This window comes from Schistosoma mansoni, chromosome 1 (genome assembly GCF_000237925.1).
Source record: "Schistosoma mansoni strain Puerto Rico chromosome 1, complete genome".
NCBI classification, from domain to species: domain Eukaryota; kingdom Metazoa; phylum Platyhelminthes; class Trematoda; order Strigeidida; family Schistosomatidae; genus Schistosoma; species Schistosoma mansoni.
In genome coordinates, this window is record NC_031495.1 from 59,800,062 (window position 1) to 59,816,838 (window position 16,777).

Below are 16,777 nucleotides of genomic sequence, written 5' to 3' on the forward strand. Positions count from 1 at the left end.
TTCTGTTTTAATTCAAGTATGATGATTACGCAATGTAGTATTTGTTACTGTTTACCCTTATGATATTTTTATTCTGTATTACATATGATATTCTTATATTCAAAATTGACATGAACTATGCTCAAAATGACATGTAGCATGTGATTTCATTCTAATTATTAAACAAAATGTGTGTACAAACACAATATATCAATAATGAGTGCATTATCGACTAGAGTCGTCGTCGTTTTGTTTCGGGGTTAATAAACCGTCATTTGTACTAGTCTTTGTGTTCTTACTTTCGCGTCGTGGGAATTGCAGTAGTTCCTCACGTTACAGGTATAAGTGATAAGCGATTCCGACATAACAAAGTAGCGTTCAATCAGAAGACTTATCATATACGTCGAATAACTAGTTGTAGAAAACCTGCAGAATAAATGTACATCTGTGAAAATCTGGAATACACTTGTTTAGGACTGCTAAATTTTATTATTTTTCTTTAGAATAACTTAACAATTTTGTGTAGTTCAGTTGGTGTTCAAAAAGTTAATAAATTTCCATGATTCAATCTAAGTCAAAGTTTTTTAATTATTCATAAAATGATAACCAGATAATAATCTCTGTTTCAAGTTTCTCTTAGTATACTTAGGTAGGGATAATGATGAAACTAGAACCAGTGTGATCATTTAAAGTAGAATCCTTTTAGTTAAAAAGTGGATAACTTATGGTAAACATTTTGATCGACCAAATAAGAATTACTGGATATAAAGTTCAGGAATATTTATATTTAAGAAATTTTCTCTGTAGGTTTTTTTCTTTAATTTATATTTCTTTCAAATTAGAATTATTGACAGTCTTAAATCTAACGCGATGAACACAACTATGGTCGATGTTGAAGCTTTTTATTGTCTTTTTGTTTCTTTGGTGTGAAATTAAACTTGGAGCATTTATGGTGTTCTCTAACTCAAGAAACTGAAAATTTAGAGTTAACTTTTAATATGGTTTTCCTAATATTATATATTTCGTTGTATATTCAATAGATATTTAATGACTACCTACTCTGATTAAACGATATTCAAAGGTATTTCTAATAGATGTAACTGTTTTGTTGGTAAAGAATTGTCTCATACCTTTTTGACCTACCTTACCTCAGATTTATATATACATATATATATATATATATATATATATATTAAAATTTTTTTGAATGTGCTTCATTACTTAACAACAAAACTCAGCGATACAAGTTTCTGTAGTGGATTACAGAACATGCTGAAACAAGTTTATTGTTTGTAGTTATGAAAATAAATTCATCCTAATCTAAAAAACAATTGACGAAAGAGTGTTATTAAATGGCTGGAAGTAATGAAATCAAGCAACCATTTACAGAACGCAGCGTTTATGCAGTTTTACAGGTGAAAATTGTGCTGGTGAGCTTGTTCAGAAAACAATTGAAAGCGTCAGGAATAAACTATCTGGTTCAGAGGACAAAAATCTACTAAAATCAAAATATATTTCTCTAGTTCTAAACAAGAAAAAATCGGACATTTCACTTAAAAGGTATTCATCAATTTAATTTAAATTTAACAGCATCCTAAGTTTCTTGTTATAGGCTACTCTAAAATGGTAATGTAACATAAGTTTATAGTGAGATCATGAAATAATCAATGCTAAGCCACATTAAAAACCTGGAAGAACTCAGTAGCCATTCCCTCCTAGAATGGGAATCCCTAACACTGCACATCCACGATCCCACAAGCCGAACTCTGACTCACAAACTCCGGTTTCGCACGCGAACGCTTAACCACTAGACTACTTAACTGACGTTCAACAATGTTAATGTCTAACCCCAAATTATTCACGACATTGTGTAACCATCTTCCATTGTCTTCCGTGGGAAACTGCCTCACAATCGACACGGAGTTCCATACTAGGAGAAAACAGTCATACATTGTATCAAGTTTTCAATGGTGGTCTACTTTAGTTTGATTCATGATTACAATGAAATTCGACAATCCCCGTAACCCTATACTGATAATAGAAATTTACCTGAAGTCGAGACCTGTTTAATCATTTGTGTAAGATATATTTACTTTTCCCCTTAAGATCAGTAATCGTGAATTTCATCTTTCTGAAACAACATGATTGATTTTGCATTTCTTTAAGGACTATAGTATTACAAAAAGAAATACTTTTCAGAGTTACCTTAGTAGTAATGTTAAATCACAGTACATTTAGTTATGAAAGTAGGCCATAAATTAATTTTTCCGTTTTTCTGTCACTAACTTAAAACGAAAGTCACTGGTAGTTTATGATTTAACAATTACCTTTTTCACGTAAAAAATTCCTTCTGAAAGATTGCCTTTTACAGATAACTTCAACAAAAACCGAAGCTGCACATTAAATTAGATTAACATAAAGAATATTATCATGAATGAACATAATGAAGCAATAAGTGAAGCGTTATACTAAACAAAATATCATACTGAAAATAAAAGAAATATTACAATGACCAACTATCATACCGAATTATAAACAAAACTAATATACACCAATAGTCACGCCATGTTGTGGATTTGTTATAGTCTTTTTATCCTATCCTTATGCAAATTAACCACTAGCTTAAGAACAGTCGTACTACTGTCTTTTAGACATAAACATATGGTCAGTATAGGGTTACGGGGATTGTCGAATTTCATTGTAATCATGAATCAAACTAAAGTAGACCACCATTGAAAACTTGATACAATGTATGACTGTTTTCTCCTAGTATGGAACTCCGTGTCGATTGTGAGGCAGTTTCCCACTGAAGACAATGGAAGATGGTTACACAATGTCGTGAATAATTTGGGGTTAGACATTAACATTGTTGAACGTCAGTTAAGTAGTCTAGTGGTTAAGCGTTCGCGTGCGAAACCGGAGTTTGTGAGTCAGAGTTCGGCTTGTGGGATCGTGGATGTTCAGTGTGAGAGATTCCCATCCTAGGAGGAAATCGCCACCCAGTGATTTAAGGTTTTTAATGTGGTCCAACATTGATAGGTCCATGATTTCGACAAATAGCATTCGGTTTTCGGTGTGAAATTTACTCGTATCTAATGATTTGATGGAATTTTATACTAACAACTTTATCCAACAACATAAAAAGGTTGACATTTTCCGAGTTAAAATTCTAACTCATTCCTTTAAAATCATATTGTCTATAGGTCATATTATTCCCAACCAGTAGTCGTTTAAAACTTATATGTGAATTTCTAATTGATTCAAATTTGATTTCCTCCTCAATTATTCTTTATTTACTTTTTCCACAAAGTAAATATGTTTGCAGAATGTACTTTTATAGGTAAAACAAGTAAATATAATGCGCATCAAATTAAAAAAAATTTTATTCATCAAAAAAAGAGATGATAAGAAAAAGATAACTATTATGAAAGTTAAGGTATAAGGAGTCCCACAACAAGGACGAAACGGCCGTCCAGTGATTCCAGGTTTTCCATGGTAGTCTAGCTTCAATTGACTCATGATTTCAAACATAAATAAAAATTACTAAAAATCTCCACAAACAACCCCTCGTATAATAATTTTATAAAGATTGGAAAATATTCAAAATATATATGAAGATCAAATTATGAATATACTACTTACTTATGCCTGTTATACTTCGTGAAGGAGCAAAAGACACTAGTCAAGATTCTCCATCGAATATATAGTTATTTGATTTTTATTAATCAGGTTGGTAACCCATGATAATAATACGATTTTAGTACATATAAGAATAGAATTATGTTTTTTGATAAGGAATTCTATGAAAGATTTATTTAAATTGTATTTCACTGATGAAAATATACCATGAAAGGCTTTAATTGTTTTTTTATCAAATAGTCTGATTTAACTTTAGTAAAGAATAAGCCTTAATTTGATCATTTTTTTGATTAGAAGAAACCATCGAAGGTAAAAACAGACAAAAACATTCAATAAGTAAAAGCAATAAATAAGTTAAAGCAATTAGTCCTTTTGATAAATTTCGATAGTGTAATAAGAAAACGAGGATTCTCAGAACTATGTGATATATTAGCCCAATACATTTCAAACACATAATCGAAACAAGCCATAAGATTGATCTTAACTCGGCTTTTGTGGTGTTGTATAAAAGTGTAAAAGGGCGTATACTAAGGTTTATTAAAGCCTTAGCCATACGAAAATTCAAACCCCCTTTGTGTATTCAAAAACAGTTTGTTCTCACCTTAAACCTACCCTAGTACTATTAGCTTATTATCCAGAGTGATTAGGTGTCAAATTGTTTTTACATAATTATTTTTATTATTATCATTGTCTACTCTTACCCCACCCCATTTCCAGTCTAATTGACCCTTTATTTTTATATATAAATGTTCTTAACAAGTATATGTGTGATCAGAATGTTCGAAATGTATTGCGCTAATATATAACATAGTTCTGAGAATCTTCGTCTTCTTATTACACTATCGCAATAAATGCTTACCTGAATCAATCTAACACAACTAAATTATTTCCCCTTGTGTTTGTTGATTAAAAGTACTTTTTCAATGATTTTGTTTCTTTGTTTACTGAGGCAAATCAACATCTCTAATGAAACGTGCTTCACTGTGAGTGAATTTTATTTTCGCCTGTCGACTAACAGCAAATCTGAACTGTTTAAAATTTACGTTTTTAGGCTTTCGAACTTTTCTTTGTAAGCACTGATGGATACTTCTTAATGCATATATACGTTTTTGATTATTGTATTATTATTAATCACCTTATTCAATGTTATATTTTTGGCACAGTATAGACTCCTCAATGGAATGCTTGAATATCTGGGCTACCTGTTCATGTCATCTAGATATTTCAACAAAGTGCCTATTTTCGTTTGTTTCAACATATCATTGCGTTTATCAATCGTATAACCGATTCCGGTTAGTTTATGAAAAGTTTACGACATTTCTCTGTACAAGCTACAGAAAAGTACAATCGGAGACATCGTTATGGTTGGCAATATGCATTTAAAAAGATGAACATTATTCAGATGTCGATTCCTGAACTCCTAACATCTAGCTGGCGATCACTTAATATTTATCGTCAAGACTGATCAAGAAATAAGAAAAAGAAACTTTTTGAAACACTTTATTCTGAGAATTCTATATTGTACTTAAAATATAATATTAAACAAAACCATAAATTTCGATAGAGGAATTGGAAAACAGAATTGCTTTATCAAAATTTATAAAAGGGACTAATTGCTTTAAAATCATGAATAATAATAATCAGATTAGTGAAATGAATCCGTTGGAACAATAATTCATCATACCATAACGTTTGTGCCATAAATACTCCATCCTTTCCTATATTTGAATTGTGTTATTGTATGCACATGATTGAATACTCGTTTCTGCCTGGTAAGGATACATCTTTATTCTGTGTTCAACGACCATGAATTATGGAGCTTAAAAAGCTATAAGTTGTCTTTTTAATTCTTTTGGTTTTCTTTTAGTCATCATAATTTTTCAGGAACTTCAGAAAAACTTTTATGTAATTTCTACGTTATCAATAATTTCCTAATCGATAAAATTTGATGATCATTGACACTGATAAACGGGAAGGCACTTTTTGTGGTTACCAAACAGTATTCTACTGAACCATACAAAATAAACCCTAACAAATAACTAGTACATACATTATTTTGGCTGGACATTGTGAATGTTTATGAACATACCGTTATGGAATTAGATATATTCAGTCAGTTAGTTAGTGATTCTTTCTAATAAAATTAACCTCATTGCAGCTAAATAATTTCTTCGACAGATTAAGTGATTTTAGTATTTTCACAAATATGTTTAGTCATCGCTGTGGATCCATGTTGTCACAAAGAAAATTGTTGTATGGGTTCCTTAAACGATGAGAATCAACTTCATTTTAAAGTTTAAAGGTATTTCAATTAATCACTTTGATTACTTTCTTTTAATCTTCTACATGTCTGATATCGGCCGAGTGTAAGAGAACGGAGCTCATATAAACTTTATAGATAGTTTCTTAACTACGAAGGAAAGTGTTTGACAAGTAGTTGGTCAAGTTACCTTTTTCAAAAAACCATCGACTATTCGAATGGAAGATTATGAACAAAAATTAACTTATATAAAAGGTTTTTTACTTCTTTAATTAGTTAGCTATGTTTCACTTCGTTAGCTAGATCTTCGTTGAACTGTGGCTTGAAGAGGACAAATTTCAAACAAATAGTCCATGTTTCTACCACCAAGCTCATAGCATGCATATGCTTCTTCAGAAAATCCTGTGGATAGTTTTTTTATTCAACTTTCTATCTATAAACTCAATTTATTTGTTATTGTTGTCATCTGACCATATGTTTTTATACCTGACTGTAAAGCATCAAATTAAATTTCTCTTGTAATAAGTTCGTTCAAGGCTACAGAGAAAATGTATTGTGTATATTATTAAATCACATAAAAATATCATCGTAACTAGCCTAAGTAACTTGGTAATTATTATGAATCAGGAACACAAGTGATTTAAAAACTACCTTTTTTCTCTAGTTCAAAAAACCTAGCTTGAACTAGGATGAAGCTGAAGGTTGCTAAATTATTCACATTAAAAGCTGAAAATCATTATCGTTGGAATTTTAGATAACGTATATAAAATGTGTCATCAAAGTGTACAGCACGAATTATACTTTGGTACTAGGTAGTTTAAGGGCATCTGCAATTTATTACAGACCATTTGGTATAAGAATACCTAGATTTTATTGAAAATAATGAAGGTTTACAAAATAGAATGAGTAAACTGTCAACTTAACGGTGTCACTTTCATATTTCTTAGGTAGATAGTTATTAAAAACCAGAGAGAACACCACTTCATTGTTTTTGTGAGAATCCTAACTATGAATAATTAGAAAAAACGATGTATGCCTGAAAATCAACAGCATATATGATTGCGGAATATACCCTAAGGCATTTATTAACTTATTCAATCGAAAACATAATTATTCCATAATAAACGATAAATTTATTCTATATACTCTTCGAAAGCAATCAGTCAAGATTTTTGATTACTGAAGTAGAAAATCCTCCGTTGCTTAAAATACACATTAAACTTATTCTATACAATTACGAACACTCACTGTATGGTTGATACATATCATCTACAACATTTATCATGATGTTCACGGGTGAATGTATAAGGAAAACACAAATTTTATTGAAACGAATTGTGATGACTTTTTTTGTAAACTATTTGGATAGGAAATAATCAGAGATGATAGTCAAGTTTAAATTTCCCTGGAAAATTACTTGTCCACAAAATATGTGCCTTACAACTACTTATAACTCAAAAAAAACATCTATCCATGTTTGATTTTTTTGTTATCAACATTTTGTATACACGTGTATCCTTTAATACATAGAAATCTTTAAATTCATTTAGTATTGTTTGTTTGAATCTTCCCATTGATGTGTTAGGACTGCAACTGGTCAGTCTCTAAGTGGCATATGTGCATACCGTGCGTATTGTCTCGATATAACCTAAATTCACAAGCATTGTAACGCGATGTCGTTTGAAGCGAAATATACTGGGTTCGAATCCCAGAGTGAATATCAACTCTGAGATTCAGGTACATCCAGCTGACGAATCCCAAATATGATGAAACGCGCGTCCTAGATTCCACTGCTAGCCACTATCCATCTTTGCTTACAAAAATCTATGTTCAAAATTTCAGTTTTATTACCTATTCCAATCTGTTCATTTTAAAGTTTTCGTATATCAATAATTTCATCGTGTGAGAAATCATCTATCGTTCAAAACGAATCATTATTTACCTATTTTACGCCAAAAAAATTTATGACATAACCTTAAGCTTATGTTAGTAACAAATTATAAATCTGTTTATAGAATGACTCAAATTAGCATACTGTTGATAACTGACAGATTTTTAGATCTAATTTATATTATAGTATTCAATATATCAAAACATTTCTAAGCTAAACTATTTTTCTACATTTTTTTGGTGTATGTTTTATGTGATATGTTATTGACTAATAAACATTTTAAAAAAATTTGTGGAAAACGTATCACCGCAAAAATGTTTAAAAACAATCTCTGGGAGGATACTGTTTTTTTGTTGAAAAAAATAATTTTGAAATGTTTTTGTCACTAAGCTTCATTATCTATCAATGGAAATTTATCCGTTTTCTGTTTTGTTCTTTTTTAGAAAAAAACTCTTTTATATCAAACTTATATGTTGATAACAATGGTTTACATCACTTGTAAACCGACATATTTCAATATGTTTCTGTTGAGGAGAAGAAAAAACCCCAACTTAAGAACAGTAATACTGTAGTATGGTCTACTTATATCCATATAAGTAGTATATGGTGATGGTCAGACATAGAATGTATATTGGCAGAAGACCGATAAGGAAAGAACTGAAATGAAGCTCAATTGGTAGGAAAATGCACAAACAATGAAATTAGAGAACATGGATTGATATTTACTGAAGGAATAGTGAAGACTGAGACAATTGCTTGTTATTTTGCAAATTACCTGTTTGAAGTATGGTTATAAGAATTTATTGAGAAAGTCTGTAATTTGTATCTAAATACATTCGATTGTCCCCAACCGGTGTTTTGTTCACTACAATACCTCATATGAAAAATCGTAAAATACCCATATATCAGTTCGCCTTTTTTTCTTTACACAAAATATCCATAAATCATTTAAAGAAAATGTTATTAGTTCTTTTTTAGCTCCTTAGAATTGAGAAAAAAAGAAAAGAGAACAGTTTCTGTTTGATTTTTCTTACCGTTAGAACGGATAAATTACATCCGATATAAATTTCATTGAAAAATATCCCACCACCACCACCACCACCGCAACAACAACAACAAAATATTCTAACCATTATCAATCAAAAGGAAATAAATAGTTAAATGAATTGTGCACATTAAGTTTTAAAAATAATAATAATAATAGAATAAGAAACAGTATGCGGCAATCATAAATTATGTGTGTTTGTTTTAGTTTGCCTTGAAAAATTAAAAACAAAAAAATTAAAATGATCTAAATATCATGGAATAAAATGCATTTAAATGATAATTTATCTTTTTTATGGTATAATATTTGTGTTGTTCCGTGGTACTATTTAGGCTTGGATTTATTTTGATTTGGTTATTTATCTTCTGAAGAAGTAGCTTACACTAAGTCACGAAATGTTAGAAAATTTAATTTTTTCTACTTATTGGGAAATTACAAATATTATTATTTATTTATTACAATCTATTCAATGCTCAATTTAATCGAAATTATTAAATTAAACCTTCATAATGATACATATAATGGTATCTACTGTTTGTTTTTAATTGTTATTTCTTGTATTGATTGAGACCATAATCTAACTGAGTTTCTTTCGTAAAATCAAAGTATTCAATTTTATATAGTTGAGATCATGAGTCAATTGATGCTAGACCACCGTGGAAAACCTGGAAGCACTGGAAGGCCGTTTCGTCCTATTATGGGACTCTTCAGTATTACGCATCCACGATCCCGACTCGCAAGATTCGAACCCAGGGCCTACCAGTTTCGCGCCAGAGCCTTTATCCGATAGACCACTGAGCCGGCCGGCATCCAACGGTGTTAATGTCTAACTTCAACCAATCCACGAAAGTGAGCAACCATTCACCAATGTCTTCAGTGAGTTGATATCTCCCAACAGACCTGTTGAACTCCACTGGTTACTGCTTTTCAATGTTAGATTATTTCTAAAATATTAATCTTTGTATAATTGTAATGGGATCTAATATGATTTGAAAATTTTTTGTTGTATACTGTAAAGGAAATAGATTTTTAATTTTGATTATTCCATAGTTTAAATTAATATTGAATTATATAAACGATCTGTATTTTAGACATATTCAGGTAGCGATGTAGTGAAAAAAAAAGACGAGTGGGGACAATCGAATGTATTTGACACTGAAATTACAGACTATCTCGCTAAAATCTGATAACCATACAGTTACTTACTTACTTACTTACGCCTGTTACTCCCAATGGAGAATAGGCCGCCGACCAGCTTTCTCCAACCCACTCTGTCCTGGGCCTTCTTTTCTAGTCCTATCCACTTTTTGTTCATTCTTCACATGTCTGTCTTTATTTCTCGGCGTAATGTGTTCTTTGGTCTTCCTCTTCTCCTTTGGTCTTCAGGATTCCATGTGAGGGCTTATCTTGTGACTCAGTTGGGTGATTTCCTCAATGTGTGTCCTATTCACTTCCAGCACATCTTCCTGATTCCTTCCTCCACTGGAATCTTGTTTGTTCTCTCCAACAGTAGAATGTTACTGATAATGTCTGGCCAACGGATCCGAAGTATCTTGCATAAACAACTGTTATTAAAAACTTGTATCTTCTGGATGATGGCTTTCGTATTTCTCTAGGTTTCCGCCCCATACAGTAGAACTGTCTTGACATTTGTATTGAAAATTCTGACTTTGGTGTTAGTTGACAGACAGTTGATTTGAGTTCCAGATGCTCTTCAGCTGCGAATATGCTGCTCTTGCTTTGCCGATCCGCGTCTTCATATCTGCATCTGATCCACCGTGTTCATCAATGATGCTGCCCAGATATGTAAAGGTTTTCACATCTTCCAAAGCTTCTCCTTCAAGTGTAATTTGATTGGTGCATGTTGTATTGTATCGGAGAGTCTTGCTTTTCCCTTTGTTTATATTGAGACCTACTGCTGCTGAGGCTGCTGCTACACTGGTCGTTTTCTCCTGCATTTGTTGTTGCGTTTGTGATAGAAGAGCCAGATCATCTGCGAAGTCTAAATCGTTAAGCTGCATCCTACCTGTCCACTGTATCCCGTGATTTCCTCCTGATGTTCACGTCTTCATGATCCAGTCGATCACCAGGAGAAAGAGAAAAGGTGAGAGTAAGCAACCTTGCCCAACACCGGTCTTCACCTCGAATGAGTCGGTGAGTTGTCCTCCGTGGACGATTTGGCAGTTTAGTCCATCATAGTGTTGTCCTGTCCACGCTATCAAATGCCATCTCGTAGTCAATGAAGTTGATGTAGAGTGATGGATTCCATTCGATTGATTGTTCCACAATGATACGTAGAGTTGCGATTTGGTCTGTACACTATCTATCCTTACGAAATCAAGCTTGTTGATCTCGAAGTTGGGCGTCCACGGAATCCTTCATCCTGTTTAACAATACTCTGTTGAAGACTTTTCCTGGTATTGAGAGAAGAGTGATGCCCCTATAGTTATCGCACTTGCTAAGATCGCCTTTATTTGGTATCTTGATCAGAAGTCTTTTTTCCAGTCTAATGGTACTTGTTCTTCGTCCCAAATCTTACTGAAGAGGATGTGGAGTATCTTTGCAGTTGCTGTTACATTTGCTTTCAGTGCCTCTGCCGGGATGTTGTCTGGTCCCGCTGCTTTGCCGCTCTTGATTTGTCTAATGGCCACGCTGATCTCTTCAATTGTTGGTGGGCCAACATTGATTGGGAGGTCTGTGGGTGCTGCTTCGATGTTGGGTGGGTTCAGTGGAGTTGGTCGATTCAAGAGTTCTTTGAAGTGTTCTACCTACCTGTTTCGTTGTTCTTCAATGTCGGTGATTACTTTGCCTTCCTTGCTTTTCACTGGTCTTTCTGGCTTACGGTAATTTCCAGCAAGTTTCTTGGTTGTATCATACAGTTGTCTCATGTTTCCCTCTCTTGCAGCCTTTTCCGCTGTCATTGCTAAATCTTCCACATATTTACGTTTGTCGGTTCTGATGCTCCTCTTCACTTGCTTGTTTGCCTCTGAGTATTCGGCTTGTGCCTTGGCTTTTTCCGCTCTTGTTCGGCTGATATTGATTGCTACCTTCTCATTCCTTCTTTCTTCAATTTAATCCACTGTACCAACAGTGATCCACTCCTTGTGGTGGTGCCTCTCGGGGCCCAGAACCTCTTGACATGTTGAAACGATTGCCTCCTTGATACCTTTCCAGTTGCTCTCCATGGTAGTCCCCTCTCCATTGAGTAGATCATAAAAGGCCTGGAACCTGTTGCTGAGGGCTATCTTGAATTTGTTGAGTTTGTCAGCATCTCGAAGAAAGGCCGTATTAAACTTTTGTGATGTTGTCCGCGCCGTTGTCCAGTGCTTCTTGAATTTTAGTTTCATCTTGGCGACCAGCAAGTGATGATCTGATGATATATCAGCTCCTCTTCTGGTTCTCACATCCTCCATCGTCCTCCTGAACTTTTTGTTGATGCAGATATGGTCGATTTGATTCTGTGTAGTGTGATCCGGTGAAATCCAAGTGGCTTTGTGTATGTTTTTGTGTGGGAATATGGTGTCCCCTATGACCAGTTTATTGAAGGCACATAGGTTTGCAAATCTCTCACCGTTTTCGTTCCTTCCTCCCAGTCCATGTTGTCCCATGACTTCTTCGTATCCAGTGTTGTCCATTCCAACCTTGGCATTGAAATCTCCCATCAGAATGGTCAGGTCCTTGGTTGGGCACTTCTCGAAGATCGACTGCAGCCTATCGTAGAATTGGTCTTTAGCGTCTTCATCGTAGTCGTTGGTAGGCGCATAGCATTGGATGACGTTCATTGTAATTCCCTCTCTCTTTGTTTTGAACGAGGCTTTGATGATCCTTGGTCCATGAGATTCTCATCCAATAAGTGCATTTTGTGCTTTTCTGGACAGCATCAATGCAACTCCTTGTGTATGTGGGGCATTTTCTTCTTCATGACCGGAGTATAACAGAAGTTCTCCTGAAGACAGTCGTTGTTGTCCAGCCTGCGTCCAATGTGTTTCGCTGATTCCAAGCACCTCCAGGTTGTATTTTCTCATTTCTGCAGCAATTTGGAAGACTCTTCCGGTCTCCCACATTGTTCGGACATTCCATGTACCTATAAAAATTGTCGCTCTGGTTGTAAGAAGGTGCATCGGCCTCAAGACTTCCGAAGGAACTCGGCTTTCATCATGAGACTTCATAATTATTCCTTCTACTCCCAGGGCAGAGTTTAAATGGTTTGAATAATTTTTTCTGGTTAGCGTTTTTTTAGCGAGTTGTTTTTCTACGGGATGGGGTCGCTAACCCCATACCCAACCCTTCTCCTTTACCCGGGCTTGGGACCGGCAGTAGCCCCCGGAGGAGCTACAGGCGGAGTTGATAACCATACAGTAAACAGTTAATTTGCAAACTATCAATCAATTGTCTCAATCCTGACCATTCTTTCTGCAAAATATCAGTCCATAGTCTCTGATTATTATTTTTCATGCATTTTCATACCGATTGCGTCCGTTCCCGTTCTCTCCATATCAATCTTCTACTGAAATACATTCAATGCCTGATCATCGTTATATACCACTTATGTGGATATAAGTAGCCCATATCACAGTGGTTAATGTAAAATTTACTCTTTTAACGTACAACACTGTTGAATTCAGTTTGGAAAGGACAGGAGGCTTGATGGCCTGTGTTAGTCCTGGCAATGGTGGTCTCTCAGTTGATCTAGCTTTTTTTTGAAAGAGTCGACGGATGGAGCCTCAATCACGCGCTGATGTAATGAATTCCACTCGTTGATGATTCGATGGGAAAGTCGGTAGTCAGCTGACAAGTAATTCGTTCTGGGCTTGTGAACTTTTTTGGAGTGTCCTCGTAAATTTTCTGTTTTTGGAGACAAGAAAAATGAGGGCACATCAGGTGCAATTTTATCACTAGGCAATTTGAAAACTGTAATCAAGTCGCCTCTGATTCTTCGATGTGACAGCGGGAATAGGTTTAGCTTGGTCAGTCTAGTACCATACGGGAGCTTCGCTATTCCGGGAATCAGCTTAGTTGCTGTTCTCTGAACCCTTTCCAAGAGTTCACTGAATTTTTTCAGGTAGGGGCTAGCTGCTTGTATGCAGTACTAAAGTTTGGGACGCACGAACACTGTATACAAAGTCAGAAACGTTTTGGACATTTTGGAAACCTCATGGATGTCATAGCCAGTATGTAAACATAATAATATAACAGATGGAAATAGACCTCGTTAAGTGTTCTGTAAAGGAATGTTACATGTTGTTTGACTAATGTCATACTAAAATTTACAAACGTTAATGATAGTCTTCAGTATCAAACAAGAGTATATGTACTGAATTGCTTATACTGAACAGATGAAGTTCCACTAGAAGCAGAATCCAGGACGTATTTTGTGCTGTTTGAGACACGTCTTTTGCACACACGTGTACCTCAGAGTTGTAGTTTATTCCGAGACTCAAAATAAGTACGTTTCATTTCCAAAAACCTAAGTTATCCAATTAACAGCAAAGTTCAGACATTCATTAACTTGTGCAACGGGCATGAATATCGTAATTGAGGTTGATCACAGTCCAATCAAAATATTAATCTTACAGTATAGTGGTTTAGCGTTCATGCAAGCATGAACGGCCGTCCAAATTTTAATGGTGGTCTAATATTAGTCAGTTCATGACTTAGAAAATAATTCCGATAAAAATTCCAGAATTATAAATACTGAGACCATGTGTTCCTGTAAATCGCACTTCAACAGTAGTGTAAAAGACAGCTCATTTAGTATTTTGAATAATCAGTTATATCTGTTAGTATTACGTTATTTGAACGAGTTTTGGTATGAAAATCTATAGAATGAGCCACAACTACTAATCTCGTCACAAACTAGTTTCACGCTATATTTATTTATACTAACCAGAGTATCTATGTATTTACCATAATGTAAAAGTGTCAGATAGTCTTATAATTATGTACAAATAGTTTTCAGTTCATATACATTTTAAAGTTATTAAGAATCATTTTGGAAATATTGGCTTTATTTATCTTGATGCATTATCTGGCTAATTTTTTTATTTTATAACCAGGTGATCATCGAATGTTATTTAATGAAACTAAAGCTCATTTGTTAATGAAACAGAGTTCAACAATTTGATTACACGATTGAATCCAAATCAAAATGTTTTGGCTTTCATAGATGAATAGTATCTTCAGCCTTTGAATAATGTATCTAACTTAACAATTATAAGCAAAGATGGATAGTGGCTAGCAGTGAAATACAGGACTCGCGTTTCGTCCTATTTGGGACTCGTCAGCTGGATGTACCTGCATCTCAGAGTTGATGTTCACTCTGGGACTCAAACCCAGCACTTTTCTCTTCAAACGCCATCGAATTATCCACTCAGCTACTGATTCCTGATAGCCACTTGGTTGTGCAATGGGATGAAGTTTGAATTCACCTAACAGTTGTTATAACTTAAACCTGATTAACAGAGCTCATTAATTTGTTGTTTACTCAATGATATTCTCATCTATTGTTTCTTCATAGATATTTTAAACAAACAATTCATTAAAATATGTAAAAGTTTATCCAGTTTCCAAGAATTTGTATTATTTGTTGATTGTAACAATCGTATCTTTAAAAATCAATTTCAAAGAAGAAAATAATAACCATTTGTTTATCATTGATAAACTTATTTAGTATTTTATTTCAGCTTATTGTTTGTATCAAAATAATAGAAACTAAGAATAGGGTTATAAACCATCTTAAGATATTTTTACTTTCGATTATTTCTTAACCAATAGGAATATTTATGTTCTGTTAATTAAGTAGCAGGATAATTGTATGTTTGTTTATGATTAATCATCCCCCATTTGGTGCGATTATTTATGCTGTTGTATAGAAAAATATCATCTTTATTACACATATGTCATTTGGTGTAATATTAAAAGAGTTTATACTATGTAACTGGAGATAATCGATAAGAAACTATGAAAATACATTCTCTGATAGTTGATATGTATCGTTAAGGGATATCTACAATCTCCTACGAATAGTTTCTATAAGGCTTACACTAGTATCACTTAGTAATGTAGTTAGTGAGATTGCCACTGAGTTGCTAAAGTCGTTAATGACCTTCTGTACTACTGAGATATATACATGTATTAACCATTCTAACATTACTAGTATCGTTACTTTTAACTTGATTGAAAAAATCAGATTAGAACTGAATACCAAAAGGTATGACTCTTCGAGGAAGTATTGTTGGTATGAGTACCATTTAATTATGCTTCACATTCAAAAGTTGTCTCGGTCAATTCAATCTGTAATGTAGATTATTTTCAACTGCTAACTTTAATTAATCATCTGAAAAGATAATATTAGTATTTGTTTCTATATGATAAGGTACATTGATACTGATAAACTTGTGATATTGACTCTGAAGTATCGTATGCATTTAGGTTCTCAATTAAATACATAATTATACTGAAGTATATACAACTTCCTTACTAGAAAGGTATGAGAAAGTTATACCAAGCGTTTCTTCCTCTGTTTTATTTTGATTCTAAACCATATAGCTTTTTTTATTAATACAAGCGGAAATCAAACAATTGTTCATGTCATTTAACTATCTACATATGTAAAAAGAGTTAACATTTGGTTAACTAATTCACTCAATATTAAATAGTTATTCATAATTAAATTGCCATAAATTAAGTGGTCAAAGGAAATTATGCTCTATATGTCATTCCTAAAATATTTGAAGAGGGATACTTATATTTGTTGAATTGGAGTAATTTTAATATGCTTATTTAGTCATATGATTAGTAAAAATTAGTTTTATGTTGTCATTGTTTGTGGTAAATATAAAATTACACTTTACTGATTTTGATGGCGAATTACATAATGTGTTCAGTTAATTTAAAATAATTATGAAGATTAGTAAGGATGGATAGTGGTTAGCAGTGGAATCCAGGACGCGCGTTTCGTCCT

General features: G+C 33.6%; 1 non-coding gene across 1 annotated transcript in view; it reads right to left on the reverse strand.

Moving 5' to 3' along the window:
* Positions 1 to 16,640: 16,640 nt before the first annotated feature.
* The window catches only part of Smp_tRNA_02090_Gln_TTG.1.1, a 433-nt gene continuing 296 nt past the window's right edge, over positions 16,641 to 16,777 (reverse strand). The window contains exon 1 of the tRNA in view: positions 16,641 to 16,777. This exon is cut by the window's right edge and continues 296 nt beyond it. This is a non-coding gene — a tRNA.